At 46.1% G+C, this 23,076-nt stretch overlaps 1 protein-coding gene across 1 annotated transcript in view; it reads left to right on the forward strand.

The window, feature by feature from the left end:
* Nucleotides 1-4,540: 4,540 nt before the first annotated feature.
* Nucleotides 4,541-23,076, forward strand: part of CASR (calcium sensing receptor) — a 282,126-nt gene continuing 263,590 nt past the window's right edge. Inside the window, exon 1 of the mRNA XM_078656628.1 lies at nt 4,541-4,750. The gene's annotated coding sequence lies outside the window, so the exon portion shown is untranslated. The remainder of the gene's footprint in view (nt 4,751-23,076) is intronic.

Consider the following 23,076-nt stretch of genomic DNA (forward strand, 5'->3'; position numbering starts at 1 on the left):
TCTATGCCACTCCACTCTACTCCCTCCATGACACTCTATGCCAATCCACTCTACTCCCTCCATGACACTCTATGCCACTCCACTCTACTCCCTCCATGACACTCTATGCCACTCCACTCTACTCCCTCCATGACACTCTATGCCACTCCACTCTACTCCCTCCATGACACTCTATGCCACTCCACTCTACTCCCTCCATGACACTCTATGCCACTCTACTCTACGACAATCTACTCCACTCTACGACACTCCACTCTATGACACTCTATGCCACTCCACTCTACTCCCTCCATGACACTCTATGCCAATCCACTCTACTCCCTCCATGACACTCTATGCCAATCCACTCTACTCCCTCCATGACACTCCACTCCACTCTACTCCCTTCATGACACTCTATGCCACTCCACTCTACTCTACGACAATCTACTCCACTCTACGACACTCCACTCTATGACACTCTATGCCACTCCATGACACTCCACTCCACTCTACTCCCTTCATGACACTCCATGACACTCCACTCCACTCTACTCCCTTCATGACACTCTATGCCACTCCACTCTACTCTACGACAATCTACTCCACTCTACGACACTCCACTCTATGACACTCTATGCCACTCCACTCTACTCTACGACGATCTTCTCCATATATAGGAAAAACTGGCTGACCACCTTGGGCATGCCATATTTGACACAGGTCTTCTTCATAAACCAGCCTTAGTGGAGGCTATTAAGCATGCACCAACTAACAAGGAAGAGCTCATGTCCTTCCTTGGCATGTGTGAAGATTATTCTGGGATTAGTCACAATTTTGCAGATTGGTGGGAGCCTCTAAAACAGTTCCTGAGGAAGAGCATCCCAGTGGAATGATGAGTCGCAACATTGCTTCCAGGACATTAAACTAGTATGGCCCCGGCCACTGTTCCGCAGTGTTTTAATCCCTGGTTACAGTGCATTGTAACGGTTGATGCTAGCCAGTGTGGGACAGGAGCGGTGCTAACCCAGGTGTGCAGAGGCATCAAAAGAACTAAAGCGTTTGTCTCCAGATCTTTAAGACCCATCCAACCCAAATATGCAGAAATATCAAAGAAGACTTTAGTTTGCTCCTGGGCCACAGTGAAGTGTCTGCACTTTAAATGGAGTAATTGTTTCATTCTACAAAACTGATCACAAGCCCCTTGTGAACATTTTTGCTGGAGATAAGCAGATACATTATTCTGCTCGATTAATGAGACCTGCGACTCAGGTTAATACTTTTCAGTTTGCAGTGTCCAGGTCACAAAAATGTGTTTGCTGATTGTCTATCAAGGTAAATGTGTTTGCTGATTGTCTATCATGGTAAATGTGTTTGCTGATTTTCTATCATGGTAAATGTGTTTGCTGATTGTCTATCGTGGTAAATGTGTTTGCTGATTGTCTATCGTGGTAAATGTGTTTGCTGATTGTCTATCATGGTAAATGTGTTTGCTGATTGTCTATCAAGGTAAATGCATTGCTGATTGTCTATCATGGTAAATGTGTTTGCTGATTGTCTATCATGGTAAATGTGTTTGCTGATTGTCTATCATGGTAAATGTGTTTGCTGATTGTCTATCGTGGTAAATGTGTTTGCTGATTGTCTATCGTGGTAAATGTGTTTGCTGATTGTCTATCGTGGTAAATGTGTTTGCTGATTGTCTATCATGGTAAATGTGTTTGCTGATTGTCTATCAAGGTAAATGCATTGCTGATTGTCTATCATGGTAAATGTGTTTGCTGATTGTCTATCATGGTAAATGTGTTTGCTGATTGTCTATCATGGTAAATGTGTTTGCTGATTGTCTATCATGGTAAATGTGTTTGCTGATTGTCTATCGTGGTAAATGTGTTTGCTGATTGTCTATCAAGGTTAATGTGTTTGCTGATTGTCTATCAAGGTAAATGTTTTGCTGTTTGTCTATCAAGGTCACTGCAAGATGATGCAAATGGTGAAGAGAATGACGAGTGGCAGGATTGTATAGCAGCCAGTGTGAATTTGAAGGAAAGAACTGAAAATGCATTAGTGAAACGGTTTTGTTAAAAGAGTTGTCTGTACAGAAAGTACTGTCTGTGGGTATTCACTTGGAAAAGAGAACACACTATGAGTGCAATACTAGAGCCCTTTTTGATTGTAAAAGATAAGATGCCATTGAAGATGGTTTGTTGTATTCAGAATTCATCTTTACTCCACTTCTGTTATTGAGACATAGGTTGCTGGGCTCCGCCTATTCGTGTCATTTGGGTGAGACTTTAGTCAAACAGAGACCCAGAGAAGCTGCCAGATGGCCCCGAATGCATGTGGATGTGGAGTTGCTGGTTAAGTTTCTCATTGTGTGTTGTACTGCCAATAAATCCTAACAGTCACACGAGGGACCCCTGCACCTTTTTGTAAACCCTAATATGTCCTGGCACATACTAGGCTGAATATTATAGGGCCTTACCACAAACTTAAAAAAATGCTTTACATTATACCTGTCACAGATTACTACTCCAAATGGTTTGTGAAGCATTTTGTACAAGAGTCTACTACTGAGAACATTGTGAACTTTTATTTGCAGGAGGGAAGGATTCCCTGTTGTTTTAATTGTGAATAATTGTCTACAACTTACTTTTCTCAGTATGAGTCTTGCGAGTACTTCTTAGACTAAGAACAAAAGAACTTGTGTGTACCATCCGCAAGCCAAAGTGTACGCTGGAAGAACAAATCTCAGCTTGGAATCCAATGCGATTTAGACAATAATTTTGATGTTCACGATTCCCTGCAAACAATGAGTTGAGCTTACAGAACAACACCGCATTCGGTCACTCAGATGACACTGTTTTATTTCTTATGGGGAAAGTTACTGCTTCCTGCCTGGATTCTCCTGTGAAGTGAGCGAAATCAAAGGCTATTAAATAAATCATGGTATGTGCAAAAGAATGGTGAGCAACAATATGCAAAGTGCCTGAGTTGAAGAAGGATGGAAGTAAAGTTGTTAATGATGATAGCTCTTTGTTTATCTGCAGGGGGGGGGTAGTTCTTGGCGTGTTCCCATAGAAAGCAATAATGAGAAGCTGGTTGTTCCTGAACAAGATAACCATGTGAAAATTGTACTGACACCCCAGCTATGAGAGCATATACACAAATCAGAAACCCCTTGTTGTGAAAGGATTTTACAACTGGGGTCACCTTGAAGATTACCCAATTTATGGTGCCCCAGTAAAAAGTCCAATACTATGTGTCAGAACAGGCAGTTCATTAAATTGAAGGAGAACCCTCACACACCTGTCCAGGTGTCACGCTTCACCCTCGAGCCTCCTGTGTCACCAGAATTCTTGTAATGGCGAATGGGATTCTTATATGAATAGGAGCCAGTTAAGGGAGGGTAAAGGTGAGGTAACAGTGAATAAAAAATCACCTAGGTATCTCTAGTACCCTTTTACTTTTATGAGTACCTAGGTGATGATTAGAAATAACATGGTCAATACATAAGAGAGTAAGTGCTCCTACATATTTATGATTGAGATGTTTCTGTCTAGTGGCAATAATCAGGAATAGTTGTGCTCCTACATGTTTATGGTCGACATGTTTCTGTCTAGTGGCATTCGTCAGGAATAGTTGTGCCCCTACCTGTTTATAATCGACATGTTTCTGTTTAGTAGCATTCATCAAGAACAAGCGTGCTCCTACATGTTTATGGTCGACATGTTTCTGTCTAGTGGCATTCATCAGGAATAGTTGTGCCCCTACCTGTTTATAATCGACATGTTTCTGTTTAGTAGCATTCATCAAGAACAAGCGTGCTCCTACATGTTTCTGATCGACATGTTTCTGTCTAGTGGCATTCATCAGGAATAGTTGTGCTCCTACATGTTTCTGATCGACATGTTTCTGTCTAGTGGCATTCATCAGGAATAGTTGTGCTCCTATATGTTTATGATTGACATGTTTCTGTCTAGTGGCATTCATCAGGAATAGTTGTGCTCCTACATGTTTCTGATCGACATGTTTCTGTCTAGTGGCATTCATCAGGAATAGTTGTGCTCCTATATGTTTATGATTGACATGTTTCTGTCTAGTGGCATTCATCAGGAATAGTTGTGCCCCTATATGTGTCTGATCGACATGTTTCTGTCTAGTGGCATTCATCAGGAATAGTTGTGCCCCTATATGTGTCTGATCGACATGTTTCTGTCTAGTGGCATTCATCAGGAGTAGGCCCGGGGGAATTGTTATTGCTGCACGCTGCTGGGGAGGGCACCTCTGTGGCGTGGGCACCTGTGCCGGAAGCAGGTGCCCTTGCCAGGGTGCCACCCTCCGCCCACAGACAGCAGCGCTTGTCTCTGCTCACAATAAAACGTCGGTTGCGCTCAGAGTGGTTCTGCCGTTGATATTAAGGTGTGTCTAGGCACTTTGAAGCTCTCTAAAAGCCACAATCACAGCCATGCGAGGAAGCGATAAAGGGCCCGAGCGCAGCGCCCTCTGCGAGGGGTGGGACCCCGGCCAGGAAGTAATCCGATTAGGGAATCGTTTGGCCGCAATGATGGGAAAACAGAGAGATGAGGCGGTGAGGCGAGGAAGGCTCGTCATCCGGCGGCCCGGGAGATGCGCAGGAGGGCGAGAGCGGGACGGAGCCAGGCTGAGTCCACGCAGCCGGGGACCGGGGGCCACCGACTCCCGCCATTTCTTCAAGAACAACTGCTGAGGAGCCACACGGGAGGCCGGTGTGACACGAGGAAGACGAGAGGTAATTAATTAAATACAACAAAGACAAATAAAAAAAAGAATAATTGGAAAATAGCAAAAAAATAATCTTGGGGATGTGTTTCTTAAAATGTGTTAGTAAACTTTAGTAACTCGGCACATGGTACATTTCTCCTTGAGAGTGAAATCATTATATTTGCCATTTATATAGAATGCAACACAAATATTAGCGTCACTTCTTGTTTAAGGCGCTCAGCCACAAGCGCTCAACAGACGGAGCTATCCCAGTGTCTTACTGTAATGTAAACATCTCTGAAGGAATTATTTTCACCTGCTCCGACAGATGAAACAGTCCGTTGCCGATGACGAGGTGTGACTCAGTGTAACAGTAGATCCGGGAAGAAGTCCCTGCTTCCCCGAATCCCCGCGCTGTCACACTGGTTTACCTTGGGCAAATCACTTCCACCATATGCCTCCCTCAGTTTCCTTTTCTGCCAAAATATTGAATGCACAGAAAGGGGCACATCTAAATGTGTATATATAAAATGGGATTTTAAAAACCCTTACACACACTACAAAAAGAATGCAAAGCACTACTCTAATATTGTTTATTTGGGGGGGGGGGGGGTGGGTGCTTTATTTATGAAGCTATTTATTTATTTGCAGGACTAGTTTGAGCACACACTTGGTTCATTACATTAGGTTTTGAACTTGTTGGCAGGAGTTTTTCGTTGACCGGAAGTACCTAGGGGCAGATTTACAAGCCCCTTACGCCACTTTTGCGTCACTTTTCCCATGTTAAAAGTGACGCAAAAGTGGCGCAAGGGGCTTGTAAACCTGCACCCTAGTACGCACTGTAGTAGGTGAAGGATTCAAGTGGGGGCGGCGAGGTGACCTCTGACCCTCAAAGAGTGCCTGACGCGTCTGTTTTAGGCACAACACCAAGTGGAAACCGCACAGGAAAAATGATGCTGAGGCCGGCCGGACCCACAATAATAACACCATTAATTGTAAACTATAATGTCAACCATATTAATAATGTGAATATAAGGAATGTTAATAATGCGTATGATAATAATAAACAGTAACAGGTATATTAATGATACAAATCTCATAACAATAATTACATTAATAATATGAACACTACTACTGTCAATAAAATAAAAAATAGTCATAATTAAAATAATGAAAATGCAAACTCTAGTGATACTAAACACTGTAGCCGTCTAATGTCTAAAATTCCTTTAATAAAAACAAAACAACAATCAACTAAAATAATATACTAAAATTAATAATAGATTTTTATAGGAATACAACAATATTATTGACAATAGGAATGCTAATGCTAATAGCATGTGCATTCATAATTATAATGAGGTATAACAATAATAGAAAAAGACACTAATAATCCTAAAAATTGTTGGAAGAAAAATCTCATTACTATTTAATGGTTTTACAGGGCGCAAACCAGAGCGCTTTAGCGAAACAAAATATGTAGGCAAAATCAGCTTTAGAGAAACTTTTCAAAACGATGACATATTTGTTTACTATTAGAAGTTGGACCGAACAAAATATTAGAAAAATAGAATTTGTTACAAAAGTAGGGGGTGTACTAAAAAATGGAACAAAGTGTGGGCGCCCTGGTGGAAATACAGAGAAACGGGTGCATTTATGGAGGAGTCGTAGTATTGAGGATGGCTGATTGTCTCTGTGGTTCCCTGATGATTACTTTACTGATAACAACTGTGATATCTCCCAATGTGAGATGTATACGTTATTTGTATTGTATGGTCTCACGAGCATTGTAAATAAAATGAATAATAATACAAAATATATAGAATTTGTCCCGGCCTGGTTAGGAGTATTTTTTTCTGTTAAATCATTTTTATTGAATAAGTAAACAGGTACCAAAAATATAATTTAGGCACAGGATAATGGAGTGACTTACTAGAATACATCATAAAAGAAAACAAAAAAGAAATACGAATTATGCATTTGGAAAACTATTAAATACAACTATGTGCAGTAAATGAAAGTGAGAAAACAGGAAGATTAGGATATCATCTGTAATATGATTAATTGAACAATTTTATAGTGTAAAGAGGGAGGGAGAGGAAAGGAAAAAGAGGGACAGAGGAAGGGAAGACAGAATAATTGACATATGAGTATTAGAGGGGTTAGGAGTTTTGAGTACCAGACTCCTCGTGGACAGAAGCTCCCCGTGATCACACCCACCTGGAGGCATCTTTGGGGGGGGTCAGAGGGCGCAGGTCCTTGTTGAATGCGGGGGTTTGTGCAGAATGCGGGGGTATCTAGTTCTACATTTTTGGGGTGCTTCCTGAAAGCATCGAGATGTGGTTGTTTCTTGAACAAACAATAATGTTACTATTCCTTCCCCTTCCACCTCAACGCTGCCTGGATGAAGAAGCGCCGTGAAGGGGCAGAGAAGGGGTCTCGGCACTATAGGATGTTGTAACTAGGAAATAATGGTGGCATTGGCACCCTGGAGGGGATGTTGAGTCTGGCTGAGACAGGCGGGACCCTAGCAGTGTGTCTGAAGTCTGTGCTCTCTTCCGGGTGAAGGAGGCAGGCAGTGGCATGTGTGTTTACCTGGATTGTGTGAGGTACTGAGATTGTATTGTATTGTATTGTGATTGCATTTATATAGCGCTTACTACCCCTGAAGAGGCGTCAAAGCGCTTTTTCGGCGGGTAGCACGCTACTCCGGGACCCATCGAGGATTAGTGTTGAATTAATATAGTGAAACATGCAAGTACACTTTAACTGGTGGATAGGTTAGTCAGTTATTTGGATTTGGAATGATAGCAGAAGGATAGAGGAGGAAAAAAAGGTTTGTACTTATATAGCGCTTGTTACCCCTGATGGGTTGCTGAAACATGCTATTCAGGAAGCCCATAAAGGATTAGTGGTGAATTAATATGGCGAAATATGAAAGTAATTTCAGCGGTGGTTATTAGTCTGTTATTTGGAGTGAGAAGGATAGCGGAGGGATAAAAGGGGAAGAAAGGTTTGCATTCATATAGCACTTGTTACCCCTGATGGGTGTTGAAGCATTTTTCTGGCGAGTAGCACGCCACTCCGGTACTCATAAAGGATTAGTGTTGAAAATTAGTATAGTAAAATATGAAGTAATTTGAGTAGTGTGGTGTTAAGACCCAGAATGCTGAGCAGGTGGCTGTCCACAGTCAGGTTGTTTTCAATCGACGGGTTCACAAAAGTGAATGATTTGTCTATGATGTCAATTGGAAAACTCCGGCTTCATATCTGCAATGTTATGTTGGACGAGCCCCCCTAAAACCTCCGTGACGTCTCACCTGACGCCATGGACGAGCGGCACAGGAGCAGAGGAGGTCTGAGGGATTCTTTCTGAAGATGGCGTCACCTCCCTCTACGCCCATCCCTGTGATTATGGCCTGTGGCAGGCCTCTCACCACAAAGTACCACAGAGTCTGGTCAAGTACACAGTGCCCTTGGGGTGACCTTCATGTCTGTCCATCAGCACCCGCAGGGCGTGGACAGCGACGGCAGTTCTGTGCCTCCCAGAGGGTCCCTTAGGGAGGAATCTGTGTTCAAACCTTGGGCTCTGGCATTTGCCTTCCTAAGGTTACCACACCCCTTGTCTTCCTATGGGTACCACAGACACTTGCCTTCCTCAGGGTACCCCATCCACTTGTCTCTTTAAGGGTACCACATCCTACCACACCCCTTGTCTTCCTAAGGGTATCACAGACACTTGTCTCTTTAAGGGTACCACATCCTACCACATCCACTTGTCTTCCCAAGAGTACCAAATCCACTTGTCTTCCTAAGAGTACCACATCTGCTTGCCTTCCTAAGAGTACCACATCCACTTGTCTCCCTAAGGTTACCACATCCGCCTGTCTGCCTAAGGGTACCAGAGCTACTTGCCTTCCTAAGGCTACCACATCAACTTGTCTCTTTAAGGGTACCACATCCTACCACATCCACTTGTCTTCCCAAGGGTACCAAATCCACTTGTCTTCCTAAGAGTACCACATCCACTTGTCTTCCTAAGGGTACCACACCCACTTGCCTTCCTAAGAGTACCACATCCACTTGTCTCCCTAAGGGTACCACATCTGCTTGTCTGCCTAAGGGTACCACAGCCATTTGTCTTCTTCAGGGTTACACATCCACTTGTCTCCCTAAGGGTACCACATCCATTTGTCTCCCTAAGGGTACCACATCCACTTGTCTGCCTAAGGGTACCACATCCATTTGTCTCCCTAAGGGTACCACATCCACTTGTCTGCCTAAGGGTACCACATCCACTTGTCTTCCTCAGGGTACCACATCCACTTGTCTCCCTAAGGGTACCACACCTACGTGTCTCCCTAAGGGTACCACGTCCACTTGCCTCCCTAAGGGTACCACACCCACTTATCTCCCTAAGGGTACCACATCCACTTGTCTGCCTAAGGGTACAACAGCCATTTGTCTCCCTCAGGGTACCACATCCACTTGTCTCAGTAAGGGTACCTAATCCACTTGTCTCCCTAAGGGCACCACATTCACTTGTCTGCCTAAGGGTACCACATCCACTTGTCTTCCTCAGGGTACCACATCCACTTGTCTTCCTCAGGGTACCACATCCACTTGTCTCCCTAAGGGTACCACATCCACTTGTCTCCCTAAGGGTACCACATCCACTTGTCTGCTTAAGGGTACCACATCCACTTGTCTTACTCAGGGTACCACATCCACTTGCCTCCCTAAGGGTACCACATCCACTTGTCTTCCTAAGGGTACCACATCCATTTGTCTCCCTAAGGGTACCACATCCACTTGTCTGCCTAAGGGTACCACATCCACTTGTCTTCCTCAGGGTACCACATCCACTTGTCTCCCTAAGGGTACCACACCCACGTGTCTCCCTAAGGGTACCATGTCCACTTGCCTCCCTAAGGGTACCACACCCACTTATCTCCCTAAGGGTACCACATCCACTTGTCTGCCTAAGGGTACAACAGCCATTTGTCTCCCTCAGGGTACCACATCCACTTGTCTCAGTAAGGGTACCTAATCCACTTGTCTCCCTAAGGGCACCACATTCACTTGTCTGCCTAAGGGTACCACATTCACTTGTCTTCCTCAGGGTACCACATCCACTTGTCTCCCTAAGGGTACCACATCCACTTGTCTGCTTAAGGGTACCACATCCACTTGTCTTACTCAGGGTACCACATCCACTTGCCTTCCTAAGGGTACCACATCCACTTGTCTTCCTAAGGGTACACATCAAACGTATCTCCCTAAGGGTACCACATCTGCTTGTCTGCCTAAGGGTACCACAACCATTTGTCTTCCTCAGGGTAACATATTCACTTGTCTCCCTAAGGGTACCACATCCACTTGTCTCCCTAAGGGTACCACATCCACTTGTCTCCCTAAGGGTACCACATCCACTTGTCTGCCTAAGGGTACCACATCCACTTGTCTTCCTCAGGGTACCACATCCACTTGTCTCCCTAAGGGTACCACATCCACTTGTCTGCCTAAGGGTACCACATCCACTTGTCTACCTCAGGGTACCACATCCACTTGTCTCCCTAAGGGTACCACATCCACGTGTCTCCCTAAGGATACCACGTCCACTTGCCTCCCTAAGGGTACCACATCCACTTGTCTCCCTAAGAGTACCACATCCACTTGTCTGCTTAAGGGTACAACAGCCATTTGTCTTCCTCATGGTACCACATTCACTTGTCTCCGTATGGGTACCACATCCACTTGTCTCCCTAAGGGTACCACATCCACTTGTCTGCCTAAGGGTACCACATCCACTTGTCTTCCCCAGGGTGCCACATCCACTTGTCTCCCTAAGGGTACCACATCCACTTGTCTTCCTCAGGGTGCCACATCCACTTGCCTTCCTAAGGGTACACATCACCTTGTCTTCGTAAGGGTACACATCACCTTGTCTTCCTAAGGGTACCACATCCACACGTCCCCTCCTCTTGGTCTGGTGGCTTAGTAGTGGACTAATGCATCCATGGGAAGGGACTGCGTCAAACCTTGTACTAAAAGGTTCAAATCCAGTAGCGTCTACTCAGGCTTTTATCCTTCCAAGCTTGATTAAATAAGCATTATTCATTGTAAAAATAATAAATGTCTGTTATCAGAAAACTACTTTGGAGGCAGGCATGTTTTAAACACTGTGGGCCTGATTCACAGAATGAACTTAAGACTCAATCCTAAACTTACTACTATTTTGGTATTCACAGAATGCACTCACTACTTTTGGCATTCACAGAATGAACTTATTACTTTTGGTATTCACAGAAGTTAGGATTTTGTCTTAAGTTTGTCTTAAGACAAACTTAAGACAGACTTAAGACAACATCCTAACTTAAGTCTGTCTTAAGTCTGTCTTAAGACAAACTTAAGACAAAATCCTAACTTCTGTGAATACCAAAAGTAGTAAGTTCATTCTGTGAATGCCAAAAGTAGTAAGTGCATTCTGTGAATACCAAAATAGTAGTAAGTTTAGGATTGAGTCTTAAGTTCATTCTGTGAATCGGGCCCATTGATACATGGCTGGCAGTGCAGCTCCTTGTGAGAAGGCCCTTTAAGCCACTGGAAGAGGCTCTGAAGTGATGCTGGAGCCCTGCCACCGGTTGTGACCAGGCTCAGGCGGAGAGGGCAGACACCGCAGGGCGTGGCCGCCTGTTGTTCTCTGAGGTCAGCCCTGCTGTGGTTCCCTCTGCCAGCTCTCAGCCTCATGTGAGGGTTGGCAGCTTGCTAGACACAAAAGAGGTGAGAAAGGTCTGTCCTGGAGAGGCCCTGCCAGGAAACCCTCTCAGTAGGAGCATTCCTTGCAGAGGAAGCTCAGACCACACACAGGGCTCTCCCACCACCAATGAATCTACACTGGTTTGTGTGTCACATAAAAGAACAATGACTAAGGGCCATATGTATCAAGCAAAATTGCATTTGCAAACGCCGAAATTCGCAGAATTTTGGCGTTTGCGAATGCAATTTTGCCAAATGGTATCTATCAAGGCAAAATAAGGAATTGCTAAATTTGCGATTCCTTATTTTGCGATTGCATTTAAGGAATCGCAAATTTTGCGATTCCTTAAATGCAATGTAAGAAGCACCAAAAAAGAGCAATTTGGGCTTAAGGAATCGCAAATTACAACCAACTTCAAGTTGGTGGTAATTTGCGATTTGTTTGAAAAATTCACTTTTTTAATTTTTCAAAGTGCCATGTGACGCACATGAATGCCCTGAGGGCATGTATGTGCGCCACATGTGCACCCATGCTTATTTCAGGGGTGCAACAGGGTGTCCTTTTGACACCCCTGCACCCTTGAAATTGCATTCTCAATTTGCAATTCGCTAATTGCTAATCGCAAATTGAGAATGTCTTCCCAGTCCTTCCTATGGACCTCTAGGCCCATAGGAATGAATGGGGATGTATTTATTAATTGCGAATCGCTTAAGGAATATGTAGGATTCACAAAATTTATTGCAAATCCTACATACATATCATTTTGCGATTCTCAAATAGCGATTCGCAAAAACACGCTATTTGAGAATCGCAAAATAACTTTTTGATACATATGGCCCTAATGGAGAGTGAGTGAGTAAGGATGTGCCTGCTCTGAGTACAAAACGACAAAGGGATGGGTGGGTGAGTGCAATGAGGAGAAGGTGCTAGTTAAATAGGATGCAAGTGAGTGTTAGGTGAGTTGGTCTGTTTATGAAGGCGACGCGGGTGGGAGCAACGTCCACCTTACTTACCAGTAATCTTCATTACACCAAGTCCTACTCCTGCTCGTATGGGCCATCAGGTCGAATATTCTGAGGTTCTCCAAACCTGGGAAACATCCTTTACCACGCAACCATTACAACGCGGTATGGTTACATCGTGGTTTTGACAACGCAAGTCGTTACATCGGCTTGCACTGGAGGGCGCTCTAGACTAAGGAATAATTACTATTCCAGCACCTTCCCTACTGTACGTAGTTAAAATAGTAATTCACACTATTCTTAAATCCAGCGCCCTCCAGCGCAAGTCGATGTAATGACTTGAGTTGTCAAGACCGCGATGTAGCATACCGCGTTGTGATGGTACGCGTTGTATCATCATACATTCTCCAAACTCAGGGTGCACATGTGGGATCTGTTATGCCACAGACCCACCCTCTTCAAGGGTGCTTGAAAAGTACATACATCATCGCTATCAACATGCGCTCATGGCACGTGAGGGACAGCCAGTTCTGCTTTTTCGGCCAACACCAATAAGCATGTTGGCACTTGTGGGCAGACTCACAAGCGGAAATGCGGAAGCCTGATTCTCAGCATGTTAAGGGTTCTTGGTAGAAAGGCCTGGATGTGTCAACGAATCTAAGTCATGATGCAGGTTTAGTTGACAACTACGGCGCAAACTGGTATCCTTGTTTCACGTAACCTTTTTTATACCAACTAACTTACTTAACTAGCATCAAGACCTGGCTGTTCGACTGAGTCACCTGAACCATCATGACCATCAAGTGCCTGGATACCCTCTCGGGTGATTAGCATCGCTATATAAATCCAATTGCTTGATTGACTAGATGACGGGAATTACCAGACCTCTGCAGTCAGACCTGGCATAAGCCGCGGTGTCTGCCAACTTTCATGGCTGGCTTAACTGGTTAATTTTTTTAATATATGAAATAAAGTACACCAGGCAGAATATATTTAGGACACTGCATGACACAAAGGAGTTACTTGACTATATAGTCATGAAGAGTAGCTACATATTTATTTATTTAGCAGTTTTATTTAGTGGGAACCAGACCCACCAGGGTATCAGATCACTTTACGTATGCTTAAAGTACACATACAATCAAGAAGGGAGGGACTGGGAGATACAAGTAATGGATGTTCACCCCTTGACTTGTCATGCTGAAGGAGGACCCTGATTGGAGGTGGCGATGGAGGCCTGTGGTGCTAGGTTCTCTCTTGAAGATGTAGTGTGAGGGCTTAGGGCCAGATGTAGGTGGCCATTTACCGACCGGTAACGGCCGATTTCGGCCGTTACCGACTGGTAAATGGGTATTTGTGATGTAGGGGCCCTATTTTACCGATTCGGTAAATTTACAGAATCGGTAAATTTACAGAATCGGTAAAATACCGAATCGGTATTTTTACCGATTTGGTAACTTGCAGATGTAGGTGGGACTCTTCTGAGTCCCAAAGGCCTTACAGAATCGGTATTTTACCCCCCAATCCAATTGGGTGGTAAAATACCGAATCCAGGTGTGCATGCACATGTGTGCATGCACACCTATGCCATGTGACAGACAGACATGCCCTTTGGGCATGTCTGTGTGCCACATGTCACACGTGCCTGAATTCGGGGTGCTAGAGGGTGTCAAAGTGACACTCCCTGCACCCTTGCAACATTCAGTATTTACCGAATCGGTAAATACCGATTCGGTAATGCCCATTGATTCGTATGGGCTTCAATGCCCATAGGAATCAATGGGCATTACCGAATCGGTATTTACCGAATCGGTAAATACCGATTTTTACAGAATCGGTAATTCAATTACCGATTTTACCTAAATCTCCCCCCTTCTATTTTACAGATTCATAAATACCGAATCGGTAAAATTCGGTATTTATGAATCGGTAAAATAGAATTACCTACATCTGGCCCTTAGTTCTTACAGCTAGTGGACCAGAGGTCCAACTCTTGGGGGCACTTCCCAAAAAGTGGTGGTTCAAGGTGCAGGATTTTTTAAAGAGAGGTGTTTCAAGTTTGAGAGAATCTGATCTTCCAATTCCTAGATCCTACATAATGATTGTGTAGAAAAGGTAGCTTGCCGTTCATCTGTGTAGAGCCTTGTGGATAATAGTAGCTAGTTTAAAGCCATCTTAAATTGGCTTCTGGCCGCTATGGGCAGCCAGTTCAGAGTCATTGATATAGTGAAGGTGAGATCTCCATTTTGGCCCTGAAGTGCTGCTCTTGGAAAGGCCAGGTGTATTTTGCGTAAGCTACACAGATGGCTGTTACCGTAGGATGAGATGTCTGGTCCCAGTATTATTTGTCGTGAAAGGCTGGTAAGGTATGATCAGGTCAGCGATGTTCCCTCTAGGCCCATCCATCCCTTCAGGACTCTTAACAGGGAAGCATGGCTATCTACGTCAAATGCAGATGACAGACCCAAGACGACCAGGCAGGAGGATTCGTCCTTTGCCTAAGATGGTGGCCGCATCCTCCATTTTGTGCCGCATTGAGGATTTCGTGCCGCAACCAGTTCTGAATCCAGATGGTGGGGGGTCACACAGGCTCTTCTCTTTCATGTGGACCATCAGATGATTCATTTTGCAGATTTCCAGGATCTTTGTCATTAAGAGAAGATTGGACAGTGGCCAGAAGTTGTGTAGGTGTTCACGATCAGCGTTGTATTTTTTTTATATATTGGGGAGATCAAAGATCCTATGAAAAACTGTGAGAGGCTTTATTTTTGGACCAGAAATTGATGATCACCTTTGTCAGGTGTGGGGAGAAAGAGGTGCTGATATCTGTGATCAAGTGCTTCACCCAGCAACCCTTACTGACAGTCCCAACAATCACAAACAGGTCAACATGACCCAGACACTGTGTGTTTGTATTTATTTAGCGCACTTCTACCCAGAGGTCTCGTAGCACTGTATTCATACCGCTGTGGAACCCTTCTTGGCTTTCCTGTGAGATGCCCACTCCTGGGCACCCCCAAGGTGAAGCCAGGCATCCAAGCACTGCTGGGGCCATTGTGGAGATTAAGCAAGCTATTGCCAAGAGTCACAGAGTGGGACCCATGATTTGACTAGGCACCGAGACGAGAATTATCAGGTCCGGGAGATTGAGTCCAAGAGCCGCCGAGGCGGGAATTGAACCCTGGTCCCGGGCCAGACCTCTGCATCAAGGTCTGCCACTCTAACCATTGAGCCACGCTTCTCCACAAGCGAGCCTTTACACTCACATACCATTCACACAACACATTGGGTAAAAGCAACAACTAACATCTTCTTTGCACTTTAACAATGAGATACTACAACATCTGCTGAAAAAAGGGTTCATAAGTATGTACGCAAAGTTTTATCCAAAGAATAATACCCGGCTTCTGTGAATTCCTCTCCAAGCACCTTCCACTAAGGCAGACCCCTTACTTCCAATATTCCCCAAACACGTGCTGCACCAGCTTTGTATCTGAAGGCAGCTGTCTGTCTTGTAGCTGTTGTGCATATGAGAGAAGGATGCATTGCTGTTGTCTGTGATGTACATGTGCTGTGTGTTTGTGATGAACGCCTGCTCTTGCAGCATGTGGAGTGCCATTGCTTCATCCGAGTGAAGCGTACGCTGCTGCTGCTTCAATGTACATGTTCCGTTTGTGAGGGAAGCTTGCACTGTTGTTGCATGTGCTCCACCTGTTCTTTAAATGGCAAAGCTTGTGCTGCTGCTTCTGTAATGTCACTATTCTCTGTGTGTACGAGAAGCGTGCGCTGTGATGCATATGGTGTGTGTAGGAAAGTAAGGTCTGGTTTCATGGTTACCCCCACTTTTTGCTGGTGTTCTACTGTTTTCTGAGTAGTCTGACTGGGATCCTGCTGATCAGGACCCCAGTCACTGTGCTTCCTCCTTAAATTGGCTGTGGCGAGTATCTCGGTACATTCCTAATTGGCTGCTGGTGTACTCTAGTAAGTCCTTAGCATATTGTACTAAGGTACCTAGGGCATATGTACACCGTGGGCTGCAGCATATATTTTGCCCAGGGCTGGACTGGCCATAGCGGGCACCGGGCGTTTCCTCGGTAGGCCGTTAGGGTGGGGTGCGGTTTTGGGCCCCTGGGGGGACGTTTTGGTTACCGGGGTCAGCAATATCGCCCCCCTGTAACAAAATCGGCCAAACCCGTCACACATAAACTGCTCAGCTTCACTTCCCTTCACCCCGGGGGGGGGGGGGGGGGGGGGGAGGGATGAGGGGGCAGCTGAGCAGTTTGCCAGGGCCAGTTTCCGTTTCCAGTCAGGCCCTGATTCTGCCACCCATGAGGGACCCTCCAAACACTGGCGACAGGCCTGCCATTGCAGCCTGTGTGAGTTGGTGCATGCACCTCTCGCTAAAGGTATATGTCCTTATATCTACCATCACTGCAGAAAACCACCAGTCACCCCTCTAGCAGGCCTTTCAGTCCATAGTCAGGGTGCTCGGTTCCGAGTGTGAGGGTGGCTCTACATGAGCAGACCACCCCTACAAACCCCGGAGTCCATTCTCCAGACTTTGTAAGTGAATAAAACATCACGATGTAGGGAGCCCATGGACCATTATGCAATGACGATCGCTAAACTGGCTGGAATGATCCTGGTGATGTTTGGTATCAAATTTGTTGGAATCATACCCCAACACTCTACCCGGTGTTGGAGGTATGATTACACCCATGGTAGGGCCCCTCCGGAGAGCCCTCCATGATCCTGGGATCGATCCTGGGATCGATCTTACAGAGCCTGAATGCAACCTAGGGCTGCTGTCGCCCACAGACACGATTCTGCCCTCCTGCTGCTAGGTCAAACCCGAGCAGGGGAAGGGAGGATAATAGGTTTCCTGTTCCAGACAGGACTTAGTGTATTGGGCCGGGGTGGGAGCGCGTGCCAGCACCACATAGTCTGCTGGAAGGGCACATTTGGTGCCCTCCATGAATACTCCAGGTCAAACCAGATCAGGGAGCCATTGGCTCCCCGCTCTGGTGAGAAACGGGACAAAGGACATGAGAGTATCCTCCCCACTGTTCGACCCCTCCTCTGGCAGGGACCCATGAATCGTCCCAACCCTCACCTTGGGGTACTTACCTGTAAGGTGGGTCCGCAGATTTGTCGGGGGAATCGATTCAGGTCCAACTCCACTTCTTCTCCAACTGTCTGGGTACTCTGGACTCGGCTGATCTTCACTCTGGGTACCAAGACTGCATCTGGGAAGAATCCTTCTGCTCCTGGCCTCCTCGTCCTGCAAGCTCGCTGCAATATCTGTACCCATGCTCCGTACAGGTCCTCGCAAGGCCTGTGGAATTCAAAGACAACTGAAGAAATCTCCCTTGGAGTGAAGGAGTCACTCTTCTGCATCCACAGGCACCACAGCAACAGCTGATCAGTTTGCGGATTCTGGGATCCCACAGACTCCACAAGGCTAGGCAACACAGGTGGTGGTTTTGTTCTCCCTCGAGTCCAGAACTACCCTCTCATCAGGTTGAGGCAAGTATCCCTCGTTAGCGTCTCTACAACCGAACCCCTGGGCACCGCGTCATTGCATCACCTCCCCGCACAAAAAACGCAGTGGTTGTCTCAACCGACTTGTGCCAACAGAGTCGGACGCATCGAAAAGTTCTGTGAACGAGTCTGTCCCCGCTATAAATGATCGGCGCTGACACCGTTGGTTGGAACGGACGAACTCTGTCGTCTTCAGCATCACGGTAGCTCGGGCAGAGCTACCGACTCCGTGCAACAATGGTTGAAGCTCCTCATCATCTATTTTCCAGCATCCTTGAACTCAAGTGGCCTTCGTCTTCCATGCTTCCTGGTCACTCCTGTGTGGCATAGACTCCGTCTCTTCTGCTTTCAGGTACTCTTTGACTCAAACTCATGTGTGGGTTCCAATCGACTCTTTCTCATCTTACGGTGGTAAGACTGCAACTGCGACGTACCCATTGAGTAGTATTGATTACGTGCTCATGTATCCTCGTGGGGTTCCTAGACTCTCATCGGGGGTGTTTTCTTTGGTCCTCGACTCTTCTACGTCTCCTGAGTCCAGTCTCGACTTAGGTCGTGGTTAATATCCCACTATATATGCTCTAGTCTCCCCCTGGGGACCACTGTATTTTGGTGCTACTTTCTGTGCTATGTCTAAAGTATTGTGTGCATGGTAAGTTATATCTCTGGGTAGGAGATATTGTAATGTGTTAATGAGTAATTGTAATTAATATCTATTTTTATACATACACTGTGTGGTTCTTTTTAATTTACCTACACTAAAAGATTAGATACGGGTGAACCGAGCAGCTTTGCACTCCTCCTAGATTAAGCATGAAGGCTGCTCTTCACAGCTACCACTTAGAGAACTTTCTATGGTTATCTAAACCCATAAAATCACCATAAGGGTCACCCAGGTTAGTGCAGGGTGCTCCACTTACATAATTGAGCACCATATACTGATCCAGCTTCTCACTTTGTGCATTTCTGCATCTGAAGGAAGCTTAGACTGCTGCCTCTTATGTACATGTTTTGTGTGTGAGGGGACCTTTCACTGTGATGCATATGATGTGCATTTCTGCATCTGAAGGAAACTTGCACTGCTGCCTCTGATGTACATGTTCTGATGGAGAGGGGACCCTGCACTGTGATGCACATGCTGTGCATTTCTGCATCTGAAAGAGGCTTGCACTGCTGCCTCTGGTGTACATGTTTTCTATGTGTGAGGGAACCCTGCACAGGAATGCATATGCCGTGCATTTCTGCATCTGAAGGGGGCTCGCACTGCTGCCTCTGATGTACATTTTCTGTGTGTGAGAGGACCCTGCACTGGGATGCACATGCTGTGCAGAATGATGGACATGTTCCGTGTATGTGAGGGGACCCTGCACTGGGATGCAAATGCCGTGCATTTCTGCATCTGAAGGAAGCTTGCACTGCTGCCTCTGATGTACATGTTCCATGTGTGAGGGGGCCAGGCACAGTGATGCAAATGCCGCACATTTCTGCATCTGAAGGAAGCTTGCCTCTGATGTACGTGTTCCCTGTGTGAGAGGACCGTGTACTGGGATGCACATGCTATGCATTTCTACATCTGAAGGAAGCTTGCACTTCCGCCTCTGATGTACATGTTTTGTGTGTGAGGGGGCCAGGCACAGTGATGCACATGCCGTGCATTTCTGCATCTGAAGGAAGCTTGCACCGCTGCCTCTGATGTACATGTTTCGTGTGTGAGAGGACCCTGCACTGGGATGTACATGCTATGCATTTCTACATCTGAAGGAAGTTTGCACTTCCGCCTCTGATATATATGTTTTGCGTGTGAGGGGACCCTGCACTGGGATGCACATGCTGTGCATTTCTACATCTGAAGGAAGCTTGCTTTGCTGCCGCTGATGTACATTTTCTTTGTGTGAGAGGACCCTGCACAGTGATGCACATTCTGTGCATTACTGCATCTGAAGGAAGCTTGCACTGCTGCCTCTAATGTACATGTTCTGTGTGTGAGAAGACCCTGCACTGGGATGCACATGCCGTGCATTACTGCATCTGAATGAAGCTTGCACTGCTGCCTCTCATGTATATGTTTTGTGTGTGAGGGGGCCAGGCACAGTGATGCACATGCCGTGCATTTCTGCATCTGAAGGAAGCTTGCACTTCTGTCTTTAATGTATATGTTTTGTGTGTGAGGGGACCCTGCACTGAGATGCATATGCTGTGCATTTCTTCATCTGAAGGAGGCTTGCACTGCTGCCTCTGATGTACATGTTCTGTATGTGAGGGGACCCTGGACTGTGATGCACATGCTATGCATTTCTACATCTGAAGGAAGCTTGCACTCCTGTCTCTAATGTACATGTTCTGAGTGTGAGGGGACCCTGCACTGTGATGCACATGCTGTGCATTTCTACATCTGAAGGAAGCTTGCACTCCTGTCTCTAATGTACATGTTCTGAGTGTGAGGGGACCCTGCACTGTGATGCACATGCTGTGCATTTCTACATCTGAAGGAAGCTTGCACTCCTGTCTCTAATGTACATGTTCTGAGTGTGAGGGGACCCTGCACTGTGATGCACATGCTGTGCGTTTCTACATCTGAAGGAGGCTTGCACTCCTGTCTCTAATGTACATGTTCTGAGTGTGAGGGGACCCTGCACTGTGATGCACATGCTGTGCATTTCTACATCCGAAGGAAGTTTGCACTGCTGCCTCTGATGTACATGTTCTGTGTGTGAGGGGACCCTGCACTGTGATGCACATGCTGTGCATTTCTACATCTGAAGGAAGCTTGCACTCCTGTCTCTAATGTACATGTTCTGAGTGCGAGGGGACCCTGCACTGTGATGCACATGCTGTGCATTTCTACATCTGAAGGAAGCTTGCACTCCTGTCTCTAATGTACATGTTCTGAGTGTGAGGGGACCCTGCACTGTGATACACATGCTGTGCATTTCTACATCTGAAGGAGGCTTGCACTCCTGTCTCTAATGTACATGTTCTGAGTGTGAGGGGACCCTGCACTGTGATGCACATGCTGTGCATTTCTACATCCGAAGGAAGTTTGCACTGCTGCCTCTGATGTACATGTTCTGTGTGTGTGAGGGGGCCAGGCACAGTGATGCACATGCCGTGCATTTCTACACTGAAGGAAGCTTGCACTGCTGCCTCTGATGTACATGTTTTGTGTGTGAGAGGACCCTGCACTGGGATGTACATGCTATGCATTTCTACATCTGAAGGAAGTTTGCACTTCCGCCTCTGATATATATGTTTTGCGTGTGAGGGGACCCTGCACTGGGATGCACATGCTGTGCATTTCTGCATCTGAAGGAAGCTTGCACCGCTGCCTCTGATGTACATGTTTCGTGTGTGAGAGGACCCTGCACTGGGATGTACATGCTATGCATTTCTACATCTGAAGGAAGTTTGCACTTCCGCCTCTGATATATATGTTTTGCGTGTGAGGGGACCCTGCACTGGGATGCACATGCTGTGCATTTCTACATCTGAAGGAAGCTTGCTTTGCTGCCGCTGATGTACATTTTCTTTGTGTGAGAGGACCCTGCACAGTGATGCACATTCTGTGCATTACTGCATCTGAAGGAAGCTTGCACTGCTGCCTCTAATGTACATGTTCTGTGTGTGAGAAGACCCTGCACTGGGATGCACATGCCGTGCATTACTGCATCTGAATGAAGCTTGCACTGCTGCCTCTCATGTATATGTTTTGTGTGTGAGGGGGCCAGGCACAGTGATGCACATGCCGTGCATTTCTGCATCTGAAGGAAGCTTGCACTTCTGTCTTTAATGTATATGTTTTGTGTGTGAGGGGACCCTGCACTGAGATGCATATGCTGTGCATTTCTTCATCTGAAGGAGGCTTGCACTGCTGCCTCTGATGTACATGTTCTGTATGTGAGGGGACCCTGGACTGTGATGCACATGCTATGCATTTCTACATCTGAAGGAAGCTTGCACTCCTGTCTCTAATGTACATGTTCTGAGTGTGAGGGGACCCTGCACTGTGATGCACATGCTGTGCATTTCTACATCTGAAGGAAGCTTGCACTCCTGTCTCTAATGTACATGTTCTGAGTGTGAGGGGACCCTGCACTGTGATGCACATGCTGTGCATTTCTACATCTGAAGGAAGCTTGCACTCCTGTCTCTAATGTACATGTTCTGAGTGTGAGGGGACCCTGCACTGTGATGCACATGCTGTGCGTTTCTACATCTGAAGGAGGCTTGCACTCCTGTCTCTAATGTACATGTTCTGAGTGTGAGGGGACCCTGCACTGTGATGCACATGCTGTGCATTTCTACATCCGAAGGAAGTTTGCACTGCTGCCTCTGATGTACATGTTCTGTGTGTGAGGGGACCCTGCACTGTGATGCACATGCTGTGCATTTCTACATCTGAAGGAAGCTTGCACTCCTGTCTCTAATGTACATGTTCTGAGTGTGAGGGGACCCTGCACTGTGATGCACATGCTGTGCATTTCTACATCTGAAGGAAGCTTGCACTCCTGTCTCTAATGTACATGTTCTGAGTGTGAGGGGACCCTGCACTGTGATACACATGCTGTGCATTTCTACATCTGAAGGAGGCTTGCACTCCTGTCTCTAATGTACATGTTCTGAGTGTGAGGGGACCCTGCACTGTGATGCACATGCTGTGCATTTCTACATCCGAAGGAAGTTTGCACTGCTGCCTCTGATGTACATGTTCTGTGTGTGTGAGGGGGCCAGGCACAGTGATGCACATGCCGTGCATTTCTACACTGAAGGAAGCTTGCACTGCTGCCTCTGATGTACATGTTTTGTGTGTCTGCGGGGAACCTGCACTGTGATGCAGATGCTGTGCATTTCTACTTCTGAAGGGAGCTTGCATTGCTGCCTCTGATGTACATGTTCTGTGTATGAGGGGACCCTGCACTGTGATTCACATGCCATGATGTGCATTTCTGCATCTGAAGGAAGCTACAGATGTAGCCACCTTTCTTTGACATCCATTCAGAAAACTTTGCAATTGTTTTTACAATGAATGAGCCATGAAACGTTCTAGCCTCTGTGTGTGTTTTATCATTTTAGAAAAAATAAGTGAAGTATAAG

This window comes from Lissotriton helveticus, chromosome 8, assembly GCF_964261635.1.
Source record: "Lissotriton helveticus chromosome 8, aLisHel1.1, whole genome shotgun sequence".
Classification (NCBI taxonomy): Eukaryota; Metazoa; Chordata; class Amphibia; order Caudata; family Salamandridae; genus Lissotriton; species Lissotriton helveticus.